Source organism: Rhododendron vialii, chromosome 2a (genome assembly GCF_030253575.1).
Source record: "Rhododendron vialii isolate Sample 1 chromosome 2a, ASM3025357v1".
Lineage (NCBI taxonomy): Eukaryota > Viridiplantae > Streptophyta > Magnoliopsida > Ericales > Ericaceae > Rhododendron > Rhododendron vialii.
In genome coordinates this window covers 41,618,933-41,639,924 of record NC_080558.1, presented here as the reverse complement: position 1 = coordinate 41,639,924, position 20,992 = coordinate 41,618,933, and the positions used below count along the sequence as shown (strand labels likewise).

Genomic DNA, 20,992 nt, shown 5'->3' with positions numbered 1-20,992 from the left:
TCGGGATCACGAGATTGATTTCCTTTATGTCACTAGAGCCTTCGAGCCACTAGGAGAAGATGGCCAAGTGCTAGGGCTCCATTGCCCCCACATATGGGGTTATCCACGTATGCTCTTGCTTTTTATCTTTTGCAATTTCTTTATTTACTGCTTTCTCGTAGCTTTCTATGTGCCTAATTTTGGTTTTATAACTCCAATCTTGCAGCTGAGAACGTTAACAAACGTCCTAGACGTGAGCCGAGCTACGTCCGAACAGAGGACATAAACAGGATCCTAAAATACACAGGAGAACCAGGTACCCGAACAGCTGGTCGGGGTCGAGACGCTGATATACTGCTGGGATACGATCCTTCGTACAGAGGGGTCATCGACAGAAGACTTGCCCACCCCAGCACTAGTGCTGCGTCTACATCTACTGCTCCCCAACCACACAACTCAAGGCTTCAAGTTGGTGTCACTCTTGCCGGTCAGTCAGGCGAAATTGCTATTCCTGACGGTATACCTCAAACACGTGTGGTACTCAGAAGATCTGGTTGTAGGCAAGTCATTGCCGAACAACAACCCGTTCCTCTCCAAATTACCAGTCAGTCGTCCTCATCTGGATATTCTCGATCATCTCCAACCCCAGGTACGATGACATACCAATCCATCAACCTCAATTCTTTACTTACTGTCTCCTCACGGGGACGTGGTGCTACCAATAAAGTAGCATCAACTGGCGCCCCTCCCCCACGTTCACGTCGCAATAGGGGGGGATCCGCAAGATCGTCATCTTCTCCTCGGGAATAAGATAGTCCCGTTGAGGCTACTGATGCTCATCGGGACAAACGTCCCAGGAGCGAAGAAACTGAAGACGCCCTTACCCAAACCACTACGTTAGTCCAACAACCCCCTTCTTCGAGTACTCCAGTGCTTCCTGAAAGCTGGACCCCCAATCTTATTAGGGGCGATCGGCCTGTTCACATTGGGGACAGTGCCAGCTCTTCAGAAACAACACTCGCCCTTGCCCAAGGTCTACTGCTTCCTGTAGACATGCAGAAGGAATCTGAGGCTGCACCTGATCGACTTGTCTCCACTGGACTCGTCAGTGGTATCAAGGTAATGTGACTTAATCTTTTCATATAAGTCTTTATGTATATTTCGTATACCACATATCATATATTGCTACACCTGTCACTTACCACTCGGTGGTTTTGCCAGTTTATTCAAAAAATGGTCACACTGGGCCAGAAGTTTTAGGATGCAGATAACGAAAAGATCTCACTACTGAACAACAACACAAGACTGCTTCGGACAGTTGCTCGTTTGGAAAGAGAGAGGGACAAAGCCAAAGCTGACTTTGAAGGAGCTAAAGGCAAGCTGGAGATTGCTGAGGAGGGCCTGAATCAGGCATTGTTGGAGATCGATAACACCAAAAAAGCCTCCTATGAAGAAGGGTACCAGAAGAGTTTTGACGCCACAACAACAAGCTACGTCAAACAGATGCCAGCTATACAGGACCAGATCTGGACTGCATGCTGGGAGGCATGTCTGACCAAGGTAGGGGTTGCTGAGGATTCACCCCTCTGGGTTGACAATGATCTGCCGAGCACCCTTTCTCAGAACATTCAGGAACCAGCAGGACATCCGGAGGACGACATTGAACAGCAAATTGAGGAATTTGCTAATGCTGAAGAAGACACACCCACAGGCGTGCACCCTGCTCAATCTCCTGCTTAGGCTTCGACCCTGGAGCCCATAAACTTGGAAGAGAGTGTAGTTGAAGATGGTGCTGATACTGAGATCAACACTAACATTCCAGAGGTCCAGAATGTGGACTAAGCTGGTAAGTATATAAGCTGTTGCCAGTCCTGCGTGACCATAAGCATATCTTGGCCCTGTGAGGCATCAGTACAATCAAATACTTTGTTTAACACAGGTATTCGGCCCTTGGTGGCATAACCTTATGTTTTGTTTCGGCTATCCTTGTGTTTGCATCTGTTCGGATGCAAATAGTTTTAATCTTTAAGTATTTCATACTTTGATCATTTTAATCATATATATTGCCTGTTTGCATAAGTATTTCGTACTTTTAGCAAATCTTACAAACATGATTATTTGTACTGAATCTAAGTTTCTCGTACTCAGATTCATTCTCTTCTCAGTGTCTTGTACTGTTTGTCCATACAAGTGTTTTTATACTTGTATTAAGTTTCACGTACTTAGAAAATCACACAAGTGTTTCATACTTGTGTTTAGGTGTCACGTACTTAACTGTTTGAAAATCACACAAGTGTTTCATACTTGTGTTCGTTGTTAAGTTTCACGTACGTAGAACATCACACAAGTGTTTCGTACTTGCGTTCTCACAAGTGTTTCGTACTTTGTATTTTAATTTTCAAAATCACATAAGTGTTTCATACGTTGTGTATTAAGTTTCACGTACTTTTAAATGTATACCCTGCTCCCCAATACGAATGAGGGAAACTAATCTCGTAGTTCGTATTTAAAACAAATACCAAGAACACAACAGTTATACTAAAAAAGTAACTTCATTCATAATCTGTAAAACTCAAGAGGGCGTATACGTACCCCGTGCAACGAGAACAACAAAACTTAGAACAAGAGAGTTTTATTCGTAACCCTCACACAATCACGATGTGCATAAAGAAAAATTTATTCATATAAAAAACTTTCTCAGATTATGGACATTCCAAGGTCTTGGCACTGGGTTCCCGTCCAAGTCTGCCAATCTGTAGGCCCCTATACCAACAACCTCGGTAACTCGATAGGGGCCTTCCCAATTGGCCCCCAACTTGCCTTCATTGGCCACCTTGGTGTTACCGAGCACTTTTCGTAGTACGAGGTCCCCAACACCAAACTCTCAAGGGTGAACATGCTTGTTATAGCTCTTCATCAGCTGCTCCTGGTAGGAAGCCAGATGGACCAATGCCCTTTCTCTCCTCTCCTCGGCGAGATCAAGCTCGATTTCAAGAGCCTTGTCATTACCTCCACTATCTACCAACGCGGTCCTATTGGTCGGCAGACCAAGTTCCAGAGGTATAACAGCCTCTGTTCCATAGGCCAATGAATAGGGGGTCTCTCCCGTAGACCTCCTAGGCGTTGTTCGGTGAGCCCACAACACTAAGGGTAACTCGTCTGGCCACTTCCCTTTGGCTTTATCCAACCTCTTCTTGATCCCATCAAGGATAGTTTTATTAGACGCCTCCGCTTGCCCATTACTCTGAGGGTAGGCTGGGGTGGAATAATAATTTCGTATTCCATATTGAGCACAAAAAGCCTTGAATTTCTTCTGAAATTGGGATCCATTGTCTGTGATCAATGAGTAAGGGACCCCAAAGCGAGTGATGATGCTTTTCCACACGAACCTTTCTATCATAGGTTCAGTAATTTTGGCCAGTGGTTCTGCCTCAATCCACTTAGTAAAATAGTCAGTTGCCACAAGCAGGAATTTTCGATTCCCAGTTGCTTTGTGTAGTGGACCCACGATGTCCATCCCCCACTGGGCAAATGGCCAGGGACTTGTCAAAGGCACCAGATCCTCAGCGGGTGTCCGAATCTTTGGTTAGAATTTTTGACAAATCTTCACATACACCTTTGCATCTTCTTGCATGTGTGGCCACCAGTAGCCTTGAGTAATTGCTCGGTGGGCAATGGATCTCCCTCCAGCATGGCTCCCACATGTTCCCTCGTGGATTTCATGGAGAAACTTTTGCACCATCTCGGGATGTACACATAGTAAATATGGGCCTGTAAAGGATTTCTTGTACAACTTACCCTCTGGAGACAGCCAAAACCTGGCAGATTTGACCCTTATCTTGTGGGCCTCCTTTTTGTCAAAAGGGAGTATCTCGTCTCGTAAGAACTCCATGATTGGATCCATCCAACTTGGTCCTTGGTTCACGTCCAAGACTAAGTCTTCACTCCTCCCAATGCTCGGCTCATTCAGATATTCGACTGACACCTTTCTTTTGAACTCGGTTGGTACAGCTGCAGCCAACCAAGCTAAAGAATCTGCATGAGCATTCTGTCTAGAACTAATCTGCTCAATATATACCCTCTCGAAGGTATCAAGCAAGTCCTTGGCTACCTGCACGTAAGCCAACATCTTTTCATTTCGAGTTTCATACTTGCCGGACAGCTGATTCACCATAAGCTGGGAATCACAATATACCCTAACCTGTTCTGCTTTAAGGGTTTTTGCACTCCTCAATCCAGCCAGGAGTGCCTCATATTTAGCTACATTATTCGTTGCACTGAATCCAAGCCGAACAGATAGTTCAATCAGAATTCCTTGAGGAGGAAACAGGACTACCCCAATTCCAGAACCAGTATTACATGCTGATCCGTCAACGAATAGCTTCCACTCCGTGGGATCCTGTTCGGCTGACGGTTGATCCTTCATGGATGATGTCTCAGTCACCTGTTCCTTTCTCGTAGGAGGTAGGGGAGTCACAGTGGGTGAAAATTCTGCCACAAAATCAATCAACACTTGGCCTTTGATTGCTGTGCGTGGCTGATATTCGAGATCATACTGGCTTAACTCCACGGACCAAGTCGAGATCGTTCCCGAAAAGTCTGCCTTTCGTAGCAACGATTTTAATGGAAACTCAGTATAAACCACAACCTTATGGCTTTGGAAGTAGTGTGGCAATTTCCTTGTGGCTGTTCTAAGTGCCAAGACAAGTTTTTCTAAAGGCAGATATCTCGTCTCTGCATCCAACAATGTCTTGCTAACATAATAAATAGGGATTTGTTCGGTCCCCAAATCCCTTAACAGGACTGCACTTACTGCATGCTCGGAAACAGCTAAGTACAGAATTAAAGACTCACCTGGTTGTGGAGTTGACAACAGTGGGGGCTCGGCCAGGTACTTCTTCAGGTCCTGGAAAGCTTGCTCACATTCTGGACCCCATTCAAATCCCTCCCTCTTCTTCAATAGCTGAAAAAAGGGTCTGCACTTGTCGCTTGACCTGCTGATGAATCTGTTAAGTGCCGCTGCCATTCCAGTCAGCCTCTGGACTTCCTTGGTAGTTTTGGGACTCTGTAGTCTTTGCAAGTCATCAATCTGATCGGGATTTGCCTCTATCCCTCTCATGGTTACCAAATGGCCCAGAAACTTTCCTGAACCAACTCCAAACGCACACTTCGAGGCGTTGAGTTTTAATTTATACTTCCTTAAGATTTCGAATACTTCTTTTAAGTCAGTAATATGCCCTCCTTTTTATCGACTCTTAACCACCATATCATCTATGTAAACTTTCAAAGTTTTCCCAATGAGCTTCTTGAACATAATAGTTGCAAGTCTTTGGTATGTAGCCCCAGCATTCTTCAGCCCAAACGGCATGACACTGTAGCAGTATAACCCTCGTGGTGTAATGAACGAAGTCTTCTCTTGATCAGGTTCAAACATAACAATCTGATGATATCCTCGATATGCATCGAGAAAACTCATTCGCTCGTAACCAGAGGTTGCATCAACCAATTGGTCAATCCTGGGCACAAGAAAACTGTCCTTAGGGCACGCTTTGTTTAGGTCTGTGAAGTCCACACAGACACGCCACTTCCCATTCTTCTTCTTTACCACAACAGTGTTGGATAACCACTCTGGGTAATAGACTTCACGTATTGCCTTGGCCTCCAGTAAACGATCGACCTCCTCAATCACTGCATCTACATGCTGCACGGCTACCCTTCATTTTTTCTGAATGATCGGCTTGTGCTGAGGGTCAATGTTTAAATGGTGACAGATCACATCTGCATCCACCCCAGGCATTTCCTCTGGCACCCATGCAAAAACATCAATATACTCCTTTAGAAATCTTATCGATTCAGCCTTTTCGTCTGCTGGTAGTGATTCCCCAATTAAAAAATATCTTTCAGGATCAGTCTCATTGATTTGAATCTTCTCCAGGCCTTCAACCACTTTTTCAGCCGGGCTTCTTCCAACATCCTCGATGGTTGGTTGATCAGGTATTTCTAATGTATGAACATGGTGGACCTTTGGGGCAGTTTTGATAATGGAAATCAAACACTGTTGCGCCACCTTCTGGTTGCCTTTAAGTACCTCAATCCCATTTGAACCTGGGAATTGCACCATCTGGTGATAAGTCGAGGAGACTGCTCTCATCTTGTGCAACCATGTCCTCCCTATAATCGCGTTATAGGAAGAAGGAACATCGACCACTAGGAAATCTGTTCTCAACACCACTGACCCAGCCCGAACAGGTAACGTTACCTTCCCTAGGGGCCAGACTGCTCCTGCACCGAACCCAATGAGAGGTGTTGTAGACTGTTCTAAGTCTGTTTGGGCCAGCCCTAGCTTTTTGAATGCATCATAGTACAATACCTCTGTATAACTCCCCGAGTCCACTAGAATTCTCTCGATGTCATACTCTCCAACTCGTAGGGTTACGACCAATGCATCGTTGTGGGGTATTTGGACCTCCCCCAAGTCATCGTCAGTGAATGCTATGCTCTCGTTGCACACATCATTCTCTCGTCCTCTCTTATTTCCCAAACACATCACATGCTGATCGTGTCTGACTTGCCTTTACAACAGCCTCACTTCATTCCTCGTATAAGGTGTAGCCAACCCATGTATCATATGGATCACACCTTTAGGGTTTTGTTCGTAACCCAGTTCCATAGCTTTCCCTTTTTCCTTTGGATCCTCTTGGATAAAATCCTTGAGATAGCCCCGAGAGACCAAATCATCAAGGTGCCTTTTGTACATTTCACAATCCTCGGTCATGTGGCCCCAATCTTTGTGGTAACTGCAGTGCTGATTCGTAGCACGTTTTGCATCCTTGTCTCCGCCTAGACTCGGGGGCCACTTGAAATATGGCTGATTCTTTATTCGATAAAGAATCCTGTATATTGGTTCTTTCCAAACCGTAGTGATAGAAAAGAAAGCTTTTGGGTCAGGATCTTGCTTATCTTTGTACGGTTCTTTCTTAGCCTGCCCATATTCTCTTCTCTCTCTATAAGTTTTGGGCTCTGGCTTATCCACCTTTTTGGCAGGTGCCTTTGGCTGTTCGTGTAACAATCCGAATTTTTGACCTAATTTTTTTTAATACAAATTTATATTGTTAAATTTCTAATTCAAATATTAATTGGATTGAATAATTAAAATATATTATTACGTGTACAATTGATATTATTTGTGCTAAGATATATATTTAAACTTTAGATATACAGAAAATTAGAGATTTATATTCATCTCTTATCTTTCCTATCTAAATCCTAACTAGAACTGTATTCAAATTAACTCTCCACTTCTTTCTCTCTCATCCTATACATATATGCGTCCACATACATTCTCACCTTATACATAAACCACATACATTCTCATCTTATACAGATACGCGTCCACATACATTAGATAAAAAAAAATCCCACCAAATGTGGCATTTGTCCTCTATCTCTCTTATCATTATCAGTGTCACTTTCATTCACTCTCCTTCCCCATTCTACCACTTCCACACTTATCCTCTCACATTCTCACCACCTTATTCTCTCCCATTATACATACCCACATAAATTCAAAAATTGAACATCAGTATATTATTTCACTCCCAATTCTATTATTGAGTCTAGAATAGAGAGAGAGAGAGAGAGAGAGAGAGAGAGAGAGAGAGAGAGAGAGAGAGAGAGAGAGAGAGACGAATTCCTACATAAAATTCCTCTGTACATCATATTCAGGTTCCCAATCAACCACTACATCACCAAGTATCCACAAACCACCTTCCAATTAGCCCCGAGTCCCCCGCTGTCGCCGCCATCTTTTTCATTTTACTGAAATCGTCCGCAAACTAGTACCCGCTCTTTCAGCCGGATTTAAGGTAGAATAATTGCTTCCCTATTTTTCTCCTAAGTATTAAATAATTTCTATGTGATGAATTTGAAAAGTTATAATGGAATTTATCATACTCGCGAATCAAACCAGAAGTACTCTGTTTCCTGAAAAATTGAAAATCGAAGGCTACTGTAGCATGCACGTTTTTCTTTTAAAGTGAGATATTATGAAATTGTAGTTTGCCCCTGAGTATACTTTAGTTCTCAATTGGAACCTAAACTATGTGGTTGATTTATTTTTAGTAGAATAAGTGCATGCTATAATTAATTAATTTACTTGTTCAACGAATCTTAAGGGTATCGGTCCAATCATAAAATATTATGTGTTTACTTACTCGCACAATATTATTTGATATGTACTTTTTATCTCATTGAAATGTATTATGTTATAAATCAAGCTGTTATTGATTGTATCATGTTGTTCGTGTTGGAATGGGCTTGGGTTCATGGGTGGTTTCGAGTAGTGAACAAGTAGACGTGGTTAAGTAAAGGATAAAATGGTAAAGTTGATTAAGGATGTTGGATGCCGGTAAAGGACCCTGGTACGGTAAAGTGCCTTTAGTTGAGTTGGGGAACGGTAAAGGATCCTAAATACGGTACAGTACCCAGTGTGTGTATGGAGGACGGTAAAGGACTCCGGGTACAGTATTTGGGATACGGTAAAGGATCCTAAATACGGTACAGTACCCAGTACCCAGTGTGTGTATGGAGGACGGTAAAGGACTCCGGGTATAGTATTTGGGATACGGTAAAGGATCCTAAATACGGTACAGTACCCAGTGTGTGTGTGGAGGACGGTAAAAGACTCTGTGTACAGTATTTTGGAAAACGGTAAAGGATCCTGGAATACGGTACAATACCCAGTGTGTAGATTAGGGGTATGGTAAAATACCCAGTGTGTAGAGTTGGGAGACGGTAAAAGATCCTGACAATGAGATAGTGCGACCTCTAATGCTGAGTTGTCATGGTGAGCTGTTCCTTTATTATGGTTGTAAGCGAATCCAGACTGGATATATAATTTAGCAGTATTCGCTTAGAACCCTGGTGCAGAACAAATAAAGGGAGAGTTATTCCATGGGACGGTCAAAGTTGGTGGATGTGGGAGGAAAGGATCTCGTAGAGAGAATCCTTAGATTTCATGTAAGATAATGGATAGTAAAGGAAATGGCGATGTGTTATTATGCTATACCTCTTGTGAATTGATATATTGTTGATCTGCTAAATGTAAAGTAAGGGGTTGGTAGGATTTGGATTATTCTACTGGGTGAATTATCACTCACGGATACGTTTGTATCCTGGTAAATCGTTTGCTTCGGCGATCAATTTGCCAGAGGGTGCAGGGTTCAATGGTGGAGCTGTTTGACGCAAGAGGAATACCAAGAGCGGAGACCGAGTATGCTTGAGATCTGAATCAAGACTAGAGTTGCTCTGAAGATATTTAAATAAAATATTAGATTATTTTTTGTATTCTTTTTAATGTACATTTTGTATAATGACAAATAAGGGCCTAGTAGTTTATAAAATTCAGTGTATTTTATGGTTAATGCTTCCGAAATTTCTTGAAAAATCGGGGCGTTACAGTTCGGCAACCGTCCTGCCATCCTCACGGAGTATGTCATCCTCCATTCTGGCATGTTGCTCAATCCGTTCCATTAATTTAGCCAAGGTGGCTACCGAATGTTTATTCAATGAGCGGCGCAGCTCTCCCCGAACAGGCAAACCAATCTTGAAGGTTGCAATTGCGTACTCCTCACTGCAACTTTCAATCTCGTTGAAAGTCTCCCAGTACTTCTTTGCATAATCCCTGATCTGCTCGTTCTCCTCCTGTTTCATGGTGGAAAGACTCTCAAAGGTCATTGGGGCTTTTCTGCTTGTCAAAAACCGAGCAGTGAATCCTCGGCCAACTGCCTCCATCCTCGTATGGATCGTGGGGCCAGTTTATGAAACCAGGATAAAGCCACCTTGCCAAGACTGGAGGGAAACATCTTGCACAAGATGGAATCATCCCCTTCATGCATAAACATAGCCTGTTGATAATGCTGTATGTGAGCCACGGGATCCGTATTTGTCTCGTAAAGTACGAACGCACCGTGCTTCACTCTGCTCGGCAACCTTGCTTCTTGCAGCCTTTTTGTGAAGGGAGAGGCTGCAATATTACTCAAGGCCTTGCGTGCTGCTTCTCGTGCAGTCACTGTCCCATCCTCTTGCTCTTTTGACTTGTGGGCCAAAGCTTTGACCCAATCAGCATCAGGTCTCTCGTACCTATCTCGATGATGTTTTCTTGTTTCCTCTTCCTCGGGAGTAGAACTTCGGTCTCTGCTCCTTATTTTTCGTGAAGAAGCCCTTCTCTCGGGTGTTCGGCTTCTACTTCTTCTTCCCCTTTTTCGTGGAGAAGCCTCGTGACGCCCTATAACAGGACTTCTGCTCCTTCTTCTGCGTAAATGAGTCTGCTTATGGACTACCAGCGTCCTTCCATCTCTTTGGGAATGCCTACGAGAGAGTCCAGAATCTTCTGGGTGCCTTCGTAACCGCTGCAACTCCTGTATCTCATACTTTCGTTTTTTAATTAAACGAGCATACTCCTCGATTTCCCTTCTCTTCTTATCAAGGACATCGTCATCATCGTGTATGTTCTTTGAACGGGTAATTGACTCTTCTCTTCGATTAGACCTACTCCTTCTCGTGGAGCCAGTTGCAGTTTTGTCTCCTTTTTCTTTGGAGCTACCTCTGTCATGTCTACCAGTTGGCTTTCTCGGAGCGCCTGGTGGGGATTTATCTCTTCCCCCACCCAACTGGTCCTTTGGACTAAATGGAGTAGCTGGATCTTCTTCCATCGTACTTATTTTTCTAAAAAGCTGCTTCGTTTCCCACAAACGGCGCCAATTGTAGGGGGATGAAAACAATTGATGCTTTCTGATCAACTGATTTGCAACGGCTTTCTCGTGCCTCTTCACCGGAATCCTAGTTCGTCGTCGGAACCCTAATCTGCAAAATAGACAGGGGGTGAGCGCATCTCTGCCTCTCGTGGCAAAGGCCCTCCGATGCCAAAGTTAGTATCACGTACTAGCAGTTAAACCCTAATTATCAGTAGGAAAGCAAGAATGCAAAGTATTGCGTACCTTTTACCTCTAGGCTTACCTCTTATTTATAGATTTGCATATGCTTGCTGGCCAAACATCCGTGTTGCCCTAGGATTCCTAACTCGTATAGGAATCCCAGGATATCAAGGATTCTCGTTTCCTTTATCAGTTCATTACCTTAATCCTTGTAGGACTCTTTTCCATAACAAGCCGAACATCCCATACTCGTTGGATATCTTTATCAGATCCTATATTCTCGGGATTTTATTCCTTAACGGAATACTAGTGTTTCTGGACTCTTCCAGAATGTTCCTTATATTTCAATACTTGACTGAAGTTCTTTCTTTTGTTCGGCTATCTTGCTGCCGAACAGTCGGCTTGGACTATTGACTTCTCATGTCACTGGTCCATCTTGCCGAACATTTGTTTAGCATGATGACTGTCCTGCCTATATTCAAACTATGGTCCCACATACCATTTGCATTGCTTTTTAACCTGTGATCCCTCGTATCACATGCTTGGTTCTTTGCTTCATCTGTTCGGCTGTTTATAACCGAACAGTCTGCTTTGGACCATCTACTTCACATGTAACTTGGCCCTTAGTTTGCCGAACAGATAGCATGGATCAATGACTTTTCATATCATTGGTCCATATTGCTGTTCACTATATTGCCCGGCGGTAAGTCCTGTCATACTTACCACGTGCTCCCGAATATCACGTGTTCGGCAACTAAATGTATGTGTTCGGAAATACCTCCCTACACAGAAAAGTAATGAGTATACGACGACCCCCCATTGCTCTAACTAAAATTCCTTCCACCTTTTCTTTCTTAAATTCATTCTCCAGATCCTCAATTATAGTCACCTTGTGTAGCTTTGCAACCGCACTTCAATTTAACCACTCATCACCAACTGGTTTCATGTTCAGGATTTTTTCTTCCATCTCCTTGACCACCGCCCCAACATTCTTATCACTTTTAACCACCTGAGCTTTTGCTTCCAACTCCTTGACCACCCCATCATTCTTATCACTTTTAACTAGGGGTGGCAAATGAGCGGGTTTGAGCTAAAATAGGTAAATTGTAAGTGTGTTGAGTCTTTAATGGGTCAATGACTCATTTAGACTCATTAATTATGAGTCTAGTTACCCATACCCAGCCTGACCCATTTACTTAAAAACAAAGCCGACCCACCCATTAGCCCAATTACATACTACTACTATATGCTAAAATTTAAAATGACTAAAATATCAATGTACACTAAAATGACCATATTACTCCTATAAATTTAAATGACTAAAATATCCATCTACACTAAAATTAACATACTATCCCTCTACTACTAAATGACCAAATTACCCTGTACACTTAGGGTGGATTTGGCTTCGCAAGTGAAATAGTAATTTATTTTTTTGCTTTTATTTAATTTATTTTTGCATTTGATAGTTTTGCGTCAAATTTTTGTGACTTATTGATTCATCTCGGCGAGAGGAATCAGAAAAGTAAAAAATTTTAATCAAAACTCATAATGTTTTTTTAAAAAAACAAAAATTAGTTGTCTTTTTGACTTATTTTTCATCTTTATTCAAAAAATTATGAGTTTCGATCAAAATTTTTTATTTTTCCGATTTCTCTCGTCTAGACGAATCAATAATTCACAAAAGTTTGACGCAAAATTGATAAATGCTAAAAAAATTCAAAAATTTGTCTGAATGAAATTGTCATCTAGAGTGTGAACGAAACACAAATGAGAGAGAATATTTGTGAGTGTGATAAATGCTAAAAGTTTGACGCAAAATTGATTTTGGTTTTGGGTCTTCCAAATCGCTATCTGGTTTATACATTTCCGATGCGGTTGGGTGGTATATTCCTCGGTTTGATTCTCTCTCTAAAACAGTGATCTTCACCACGTAATATTTAGGCTCCGTTTTGGAAATCTTCTTAAAAAATAAGTACTTATTTTGGAACTTCTCGTTCAAAAATAAGAAGGGTCATTCCATAAAATCTAAATAAAAAGTTCCTTTTACATTTTCAAACTCAAAAAATAATGTAAATGAAAAAAAAAATTCAAAATTTTTTGCACCGTATTAAAGATCTCAAAGAGATCTATCAAACCAGATCCATAGTGATAAGAAAATTATTTGCGTAAACACATGATTTTTGAGCTTGAAGTTGCCTTATACAAAAAATAAGACTGTTGTTATGAGAATGGGTGCCGGCGGAGGGAAATCGTACCGACGGCCGCATCGGGCCGTCTCCGGCCACCTAACGGCCGATCCGAGCCGTCCAAAAATTCTATAAAAAAAAAATCGAGGGGGCTATCGCGGGAATTAACAGCATCCGAAGTGTATAGGGTGCATGATCCAAGCACTCCTTTTTTCATGTATATGATTTCACACGAAAAAAGGGTGATCGGATCAAGCACCCTACACACCTCGGATGCCGTTAATTTCCGCATAAGCCCCCTCGGTTTTTTTTTTAGAATTTTTGGACGGCTCGGATCAGCCTATCGGTGGCCAGAGACGGTCCGATGCGGCCATGGGTACGATTTTCCTCCCCGGCCGGTCGGTACCTATATAAATTCTTCCAAAATAAGTACCAACCTTCTTATTTTCCGGAACAAGGCTTCTTATCTTATTTTCCGGAACAAGGCTTCTTATTAGACAAAAAATAAGTTCTTATTTCGATTCTGGAACGGGCCCTTACTCACATAGAGAGAGAAAGACAGAGAGAGACCCATGAAATGCGAAGGAATTTTGCAAAATAAATTACCTGGGATTTTTTTGGATTGCAAAGAAGTGAATAAGACACGGTAGTTTAGAGAGAGAGAGAGAGAGAGAGAGAGAGAGAGAGAGAGAGAGGAGGAGAATTAGGAGATGAAAGGTTTTTTTTTTTGTCATGTTCATGACTTATTGGGTCATTTTAGTTAACCCAATTAAGACTCAATTAATAAATGGTTTAGATGGGTTGGACATATTCTAACCCAACCAATAAATGGATTGACTTGGGTCTATTTTTTAGTAGATGGGTTTGGGTTGATTAATGGATTTGGGTCCAATTTGCCATCCTTACTTTTAATAAAAAATTGGTCTAGGATCCACTATAGAGAACTTATAACACAGTTAGTCCACCTCTAATGTTTGTAACCTCTTTAGTCCACTAATATAGTTTAGTAAGACCTTAAGTCCACTTTTTTAAAAAAAGAAATTAAACCAAGACAAAAATGTCCTCCTATATAAATTGTCATATAGAGAGAAATCTTAAACCAAAAACAAATCTGGAGCACAGCCTCCTCCTCCTCTCTCTCTCGTTGACATAATCTCTTGTTTTGTTAGAAGCTATGGTCAATACGGACGACGGCGTACCAGCCATGGCAAAGGCAAGAGAGCTATGCTGATGCGTTTTTCAACGGTGATGAAGACGTCGGCAAGGATTTGGTTGGCGCTGTCGAGTATAAGGGTTTTGGGCTAAGAAGCCAAAATCTCGAGATCCGTTGAAGTCTTGAAGACCTCCACGTATATAAGCATTCATCGTAGTGTTGGCAGTTGGCATAGAAAGGAACCGATGATATAGAGGGGTAGGAGTCCTATTTGTGTTTTTTCCCTTTTTCCTTCGTTTTGTTGGCAAAACTTCTTCTCATTTTTTTGTCTTTGTCTGCTACTGTATTTTACATTGGATAGAAATAGAGGAAATGATATACTATGATGATGACTCCATTTGTTACTGTTTAAATTCTGAAAGATAAAAAACCACGGAAATGGTATGTCTTGGGAAAAAATTGAACAAATTATATGTGCACTTTTTCAACATATAGAGAACATATTTGGCATGGTACAAAATTCAGATATACACATATAATATTATATGTGCTTGTGTTGGCCAAAAATACGTTCCAGATATCAATAGATAACCTTATATGTCTTAGACCTATTTTCGTTTTTTGATAACGTATAGAGGACAGATTGGAACATATAAGATTATATGTGCACTTTTGTTGATATAGTACCAAACATAAGACAAGAGCACAGATTGAGACAGATAACGTTATATATTAAGGTGTGGTGGGTTCAAGAAGGAAATGGCTCAAAACAGGTTATAAGAGAGAGAGAGAGAGAGAGAGAGAGAGAGAGAGAGAGAAATTTTTGTCACATATACAACGTTATATGTTTAAGGGGTGGTGGGTTTAAGAAGCGAAAAGCTCAAAACATGAAAACAAAAAAAGAAAATATAAATTTCTGTCACACATATAACGTTATATGTTTGCGTGGTGGTGGTGAAGGTGGAGTGGTGGTGGTGGGAAAAAAAAAAGAGAAATTTTTGTCACACATATAACGTTATATGTTGGCTTGGTGGTGGTGGCGTCGGCGGAGGTGGCTATGGTGATGGTGGTTACGTGGTTGCAACAAGATCAGAAAAAAAATGAAAAAATATATTTTTTGTGTTAGCCAAACATGGCCCTTATTTATTTTATATAGGGTAGTTTTGTCGTGAAAATCATTAGTGGACTAGAGAGGTTAAGAACTTTAGAAGTGGATTAACGGAGTTAAAAACATGTTATAGTGGACCTCTAAAAAATTCTCTTTACTTTTAACCACCTGAGCGAAGGACTTCCCATTACCAACGAGATCTCCTTTAAGTTGATCGGCATCTGAAGAGCCTTTTTTACTTAGGCTCATCACCAAGAAAATTCTTCTGGTGAAACATTCTCTCCTTAGCAAAGGTTTTTGTTTTGGTTCCCTGTTCAAATGCGGCTCTTTTCACAAAATGCTTATTGTCGTGGATCCATAACCCGTTTGCTCGAAGGATAGCAACATCTGCTGAGACAGAGCAGTTATAGCGAATAAGGAAAGACTACAATACACATCCTTTATTTTGGTGTGTATCATATGCACTCTTCAAAATATTATGAATTATAGATAAAATGTTACGAATCGTAATGCTAAAAAGTTACGAATCATATAAAGGTTACGAGATACACCAAAATGTTATGAATCATAATGAAAACGTTATAAATCGTATTGCTGAAAAGTTATGAATTCTAAAACAAAAGTTACGAAACACTCTAAAATATTATGAATAAATCACAAAATAGGTGCATATGGTACGCCTTTTTAAGGGTTGTGTATTGTAAACTTTCCCTAGCGAATAAACCCGAATTTATTACCAGACACTCTGCTTCTTTTAAAAGGAAAATAAACACATCCTTAACAACACCAAAATTATTGAAAGTTTTCCAAAGTCATTGACGACCAACATCCTCTGGCAGATTATCAACATAAAAGTAGATCAAAGCAAATACCTTAAAAGACTGAGCTAGCCTCACCGAAAGCACAAGAGACGACTATCTGAAAACAGATCGGCAATGATGGAGGGCGGCGGGGCTTTGTAGGATGGCGACAGGCCTGCGAGGGGGGCAGTTGAATATGGAGGGCGGCGGGTGGGCGGCTAGGGTTTGGGTGGTTTGTTTTCTTCTAATGTCTTAGGTTCTATATAACTTATCTTTTCTCCCCCCTTCTCTCTCTTTAACCTTAGCGGTTGCACCTCTTTGTTTCCCCGTTGTCTTGATTATTTGGTCTTCTGTCTAAAGACGAGTTTCATCTTGATGTAATCTTTGGTTGGAGTTATAATATTATCGGTTGAAAAGAAAAAAAAAAAAACCTTATCTTTTCTCCGCGCACAAACCCGGCCCAAATCAATTGGAAACCCAACTTATCCTCCATGGCCATACACAGTGCTTCTTTTTTATGTATAATAAAAAACATAAGAGAAAACTTAATATCTTGATAGATATTATGTATATATATATATATATATATATATATATATATATATATATATATATATATATCGGTACGGTTCAAGGGACACCCTAAAAAAACACCTAAAAAATACCCATAATCTCAATCTCATAGTTTCCAATCAAATTTTTATGATCCGAACCGTTCAATGTATGCAGAATGTGATTTTAAGGGTGCCTGCGAGAAATTAGCAAAAAAAATGACCGGAAAATGTTTGATTTGAGTAGTTTTTACTTGAACCGTTCAATAAAAAACTATTCGAAACTATTCGGATCAAGCCATTCCCTGTCATTTTTTTTGCTGATTTTTCATTGGTACCATTAAAATCACGTTCTGATCACATTGAGCGGCTCAGATCATCAAAATTTGATGGGAAACTATGAGGTGTTTTTTTAGGTGTTTCCGGAACCGCCCCATATATATATATATAGAGTTAGGTTCCGGTGAGGGATTCCTCATTTTATTAAAATGCGGGACTCCCCTTCCCGATTGAATTTCGATGATCCAAGCCGCTCAAAGTGATCAGAACGTGATTTTAACGGTCCCTGTGAGAAATCAGCAAAAAAAATGACCGGGAAGGGCTTCATCCAAGCAGTTTTCATTGAACGGTTCAAAAAAAATTGCTTGGATGACGCCTTTCCCGGTTATTTTTTTTGCTGATTTCTCGTGGGGACCTTTAAAATTACGTTCTGCACATATTGAACGGTTCGGATTTTCAAAATTTGATCGGAAAATAAAAGTCCCTCATTTTAACAAAATGAGGGATCCCTCACTTGAAAATTCCTCTATATATATATACACACACACACATACATACACACACAACGAATTTATGTTTCCTACCCTTTTGTTTATTTGAGGTTACAAAAGTTTGTTACTATATTCTCTAGATGTTTTATATCCCACATTGCGTGGGTGCTTGGGCTTTTTTTTGGGTTCACTTCATCAATTTTGAACTATTTTCAGTAGTATTTTTTTTCTCGGCAAAAGAAAATTTTATCAAACTCGACGGGTACATCGAGTAGAAAGGAAGAGAGAACCAGAAAGTTCACCACAATCCTAAAAACACAAGGAAAATAAAAGGAAAATTACACTACAAGAAATTTTGGATCTCCCCAACGGTTTTTTTAGCAACGGTTGGAAAAACCGTTGGTATAGATGGTGTATAGTAACGGTTAGCAAAACGTTACTAGAAATAGGACTATAGCAACGGTTTTTAGGTGACCGTTGGTAGATTACAACACTATAGCAACGGTTTTAATTAACCGTTACTAAAAACTGGACTATAACAAATAAACTGGACTATAGCAACGGTTTTCATTAACCGTTAGTAGAATTTTATACCGCCAAAACCAATTTTCTTTCATGCGATCGGTTTTCAAACCTAAACTAACGATTGGGACCATTGATTTTATTTTTCATGTTGATTAAATCGTTCTCGTACAAATTTGGCTCGATTGGATTTAGAAAATTTCTTTATCGATGCACAATTTCATTAATAAAATAAGTTTTTCTGTCCAATAAGTGTGTAGCGATCGATACTTGATTAACTTCATTCTTGAACGTACTTTAGCCACTCGACCGTGACACAATCATGATGATCGAGACCATTGCTTTTGTTAGGGCTATTTTTCCTAAATTGTTGTTGTGGTATTTTTCTGGTATTGTTTGTTTAACGTATTTTTTTAGCATTTTGTGGTAATTTTTGAAACTAATCATTTATTTTGGGATTAATCATTCATCTTAACAAGAATAAAAAAAAGTATAAAGTTGTGGACCGAAATTGAAAAAAAATATCATATAAGATGACACTAAAAACAACAAATGTTAGTTGTTTGATATTTTTTCGCCCATATTGATTTTTTATGCTTTTAGTTACATTTTTTTAAATTTTTTAGACTCATCTCATAGTAATGACTGACCAATAAAAAAATTTATGTGAATTTAACAAAAAGGACTAAAAAAGGATTAAAAACCGGAATTTTAAAAAAAGGATTAAAAAAATCGGGCTAGTATAGTATAAATATTAAAAGATGTATGATTTCACACAAGTTAAGGGCTAACTCAGTTGGTTCGCGTGCGCGCGCGCACACGCGAGGTCAAGGGTTCGAATCTCAGGAGGAGCAAAGATTATTTGTAGACACGCGGGCGCCACGTCAGCACGTGAGCGACACGTGTCTGCCACGTCAGTGCCACGTGGAGGCTTACTTCACACATTGGTTTGTTTTTAAGAAAAAAAAGAAAATAGCCTTTAGCAACGATTATAACCGTCGCTAATGAAACCGTTAGTAAAAAAAAATCTGTACCAACGCTCGATAAAACCGTTGCTATACCTCTATAGCAACAGATATATTACAACGGTTTGGCCAACGGTTTCTCCAACCGTTGGTATAGCCTAAATGGGTCTCTACCAATGGTTTTTGGGCTTTTTAGCAACGCTTTCGACCGTTGCTATAGAACGATTTTTTTGTAGTGAATTACACCCAAAGACACCTAAATAATGAGTCTTCTAACACCGTTAAAGCTTTTGATATCTTCTGCTGTATACACCTTTACATCAAATATGGCTTTGATCCACAATGCTGCCCTTGTTTTGATTAACTCTTCCACTTGATTGCGATCCACAGATTTGTTGTTAAAAATAGCATCATTCCGGCCTTGCAATCCAAATAGACCATAGGGTTGCATAGAAGCAAACTTTCCCAAAGATGTTTCTCTAGATTTTTGAACTGAGAACAGAACCACCAGGAAGATATATAACTCCTACAAATTTGAAGGAGCCACCCAAGCTAGGTTCCACCCATTTGCTAGCTTTGCCCATATGTACGTAGAAAAGGGGCAACAAAGCAACACATGCATCAGTTCCAGCAAACAAAAAGGGTAAGCCAGAGCGTGTTCATCAACTCCCACAGTTACGTTTCTACTGCTCAAAACTGATCTAGTCACAATCCTACTTTGATATACCATCCACGAGAAAATCTCCACCTTTGGAGGGCTGAGGTGTATTACAACTGCATTCACTTTTTTCATTTTTTGTTGTCGCAATTACTGAAAGTGATACTGAATAAATAGTGAGCAGTTTCAGTAATAGGCTATTCAGATTTCATTGTACTAATCAAAATCTCGTTAATTTGGATCTCAAATTTTCATTTTTGTGTTTGGACTATTGATCATGTCCATGTTGGTTCTAGCATGGCTACTCATTCTATTGGCTAAATTTTGCTTAGTACTAGATTGTCCGTAAACTCGGTCACATTTTCTTTTAATCGATTTGTCACCTTGCTCAATTAGATTTCGCTCAAGAAGAATAGCTGACTTCGCAAAGGGATACAAGGTACATCAATTTATTGACTCTAGCACGAAGCGATGGAAGGAGGACTTAGTAAGGCAGGCGTTTGACAATGATGAAGTTGAGCTGATTATGAGCATCCCACTCTCACGGTTTGATATGGCAGATAGAATGATATGGCATTTTTCTCATGAAGGATGTATAGTATGCGATCTGAATACGAATCAGTGCTGGGATTGCGGAGAAATGGACTAATGGCACTACAAAAAAAAATTGCCCATGCCGGGGTTTGAAAAATGCCAGGAAAGACCCGAAAAACACCGGGAAAAGTTTTAGCGGCATTTTTGCAAACGCCAGAGACGCCAATGTCGGCTTAGGTTTCTGGCGTTTAAAAAATGCCTGCAAAGATCTTTGGTGGCGTTTTTTGAAAAAGTCGGGATTGATTCATGAGTAAAAATAGCCTTTTTGGCGATGTTTTTCTAGAAACGCCAGGAGAAGTCACCTATGCCGGCGTTTTTTGAAACGCCACTAAAAAAAGCGTCGGCAAAACCACTTTTTCTTGTAGTGTGGGGAATCAGATTCAGGGTGAGAGCAGTAATCGTAATCAAAGGAAGGAGGGGTGGAAAAGCATATGGAAATTACCTTGCCCAGGTAAAATTAAACATTTTTTTATGGAAATGTATGCATGATATGGTTCCTGTCAAGGATGCGCTTCTTAAACGAAAAGTTAATTGTGATGTGCTTTGCCCGCTTTGTAATGAAGAGAGGGAATCAGTGCTCCATCTTATTATCCAATGCCCGTTTGCGCAAATTGTTTGGTGAATATCTCCGCTGAGTTTAAATTCAAATTTGCTTAGTGGAGATTCTTTTGCAAGTTGGTGGGACTGTTTGTTGGAACATGGAACGATGGAAAGGGCCGGTTGGGGAACATAAGGAGATGTGGGCGGCAATAGGATGTATTATCCGGAG

At 40.5% G+C, this 20,992-nt stretch overlaps 1 protein-coding gene across 1 annotated transcript in view; it reads right to left on the bottom strand.

Annotated features, from left to right (window-relative positions):
• The window catches only part of LOC131317798 (dammarenediol II synthase-like), a 122,023-nt gene that overhangs the window by 28,936 nt on the left and 72,095 nt on the right, over positions 1-20,992 (bottom strand). The window lies entirely within an intron of this gene.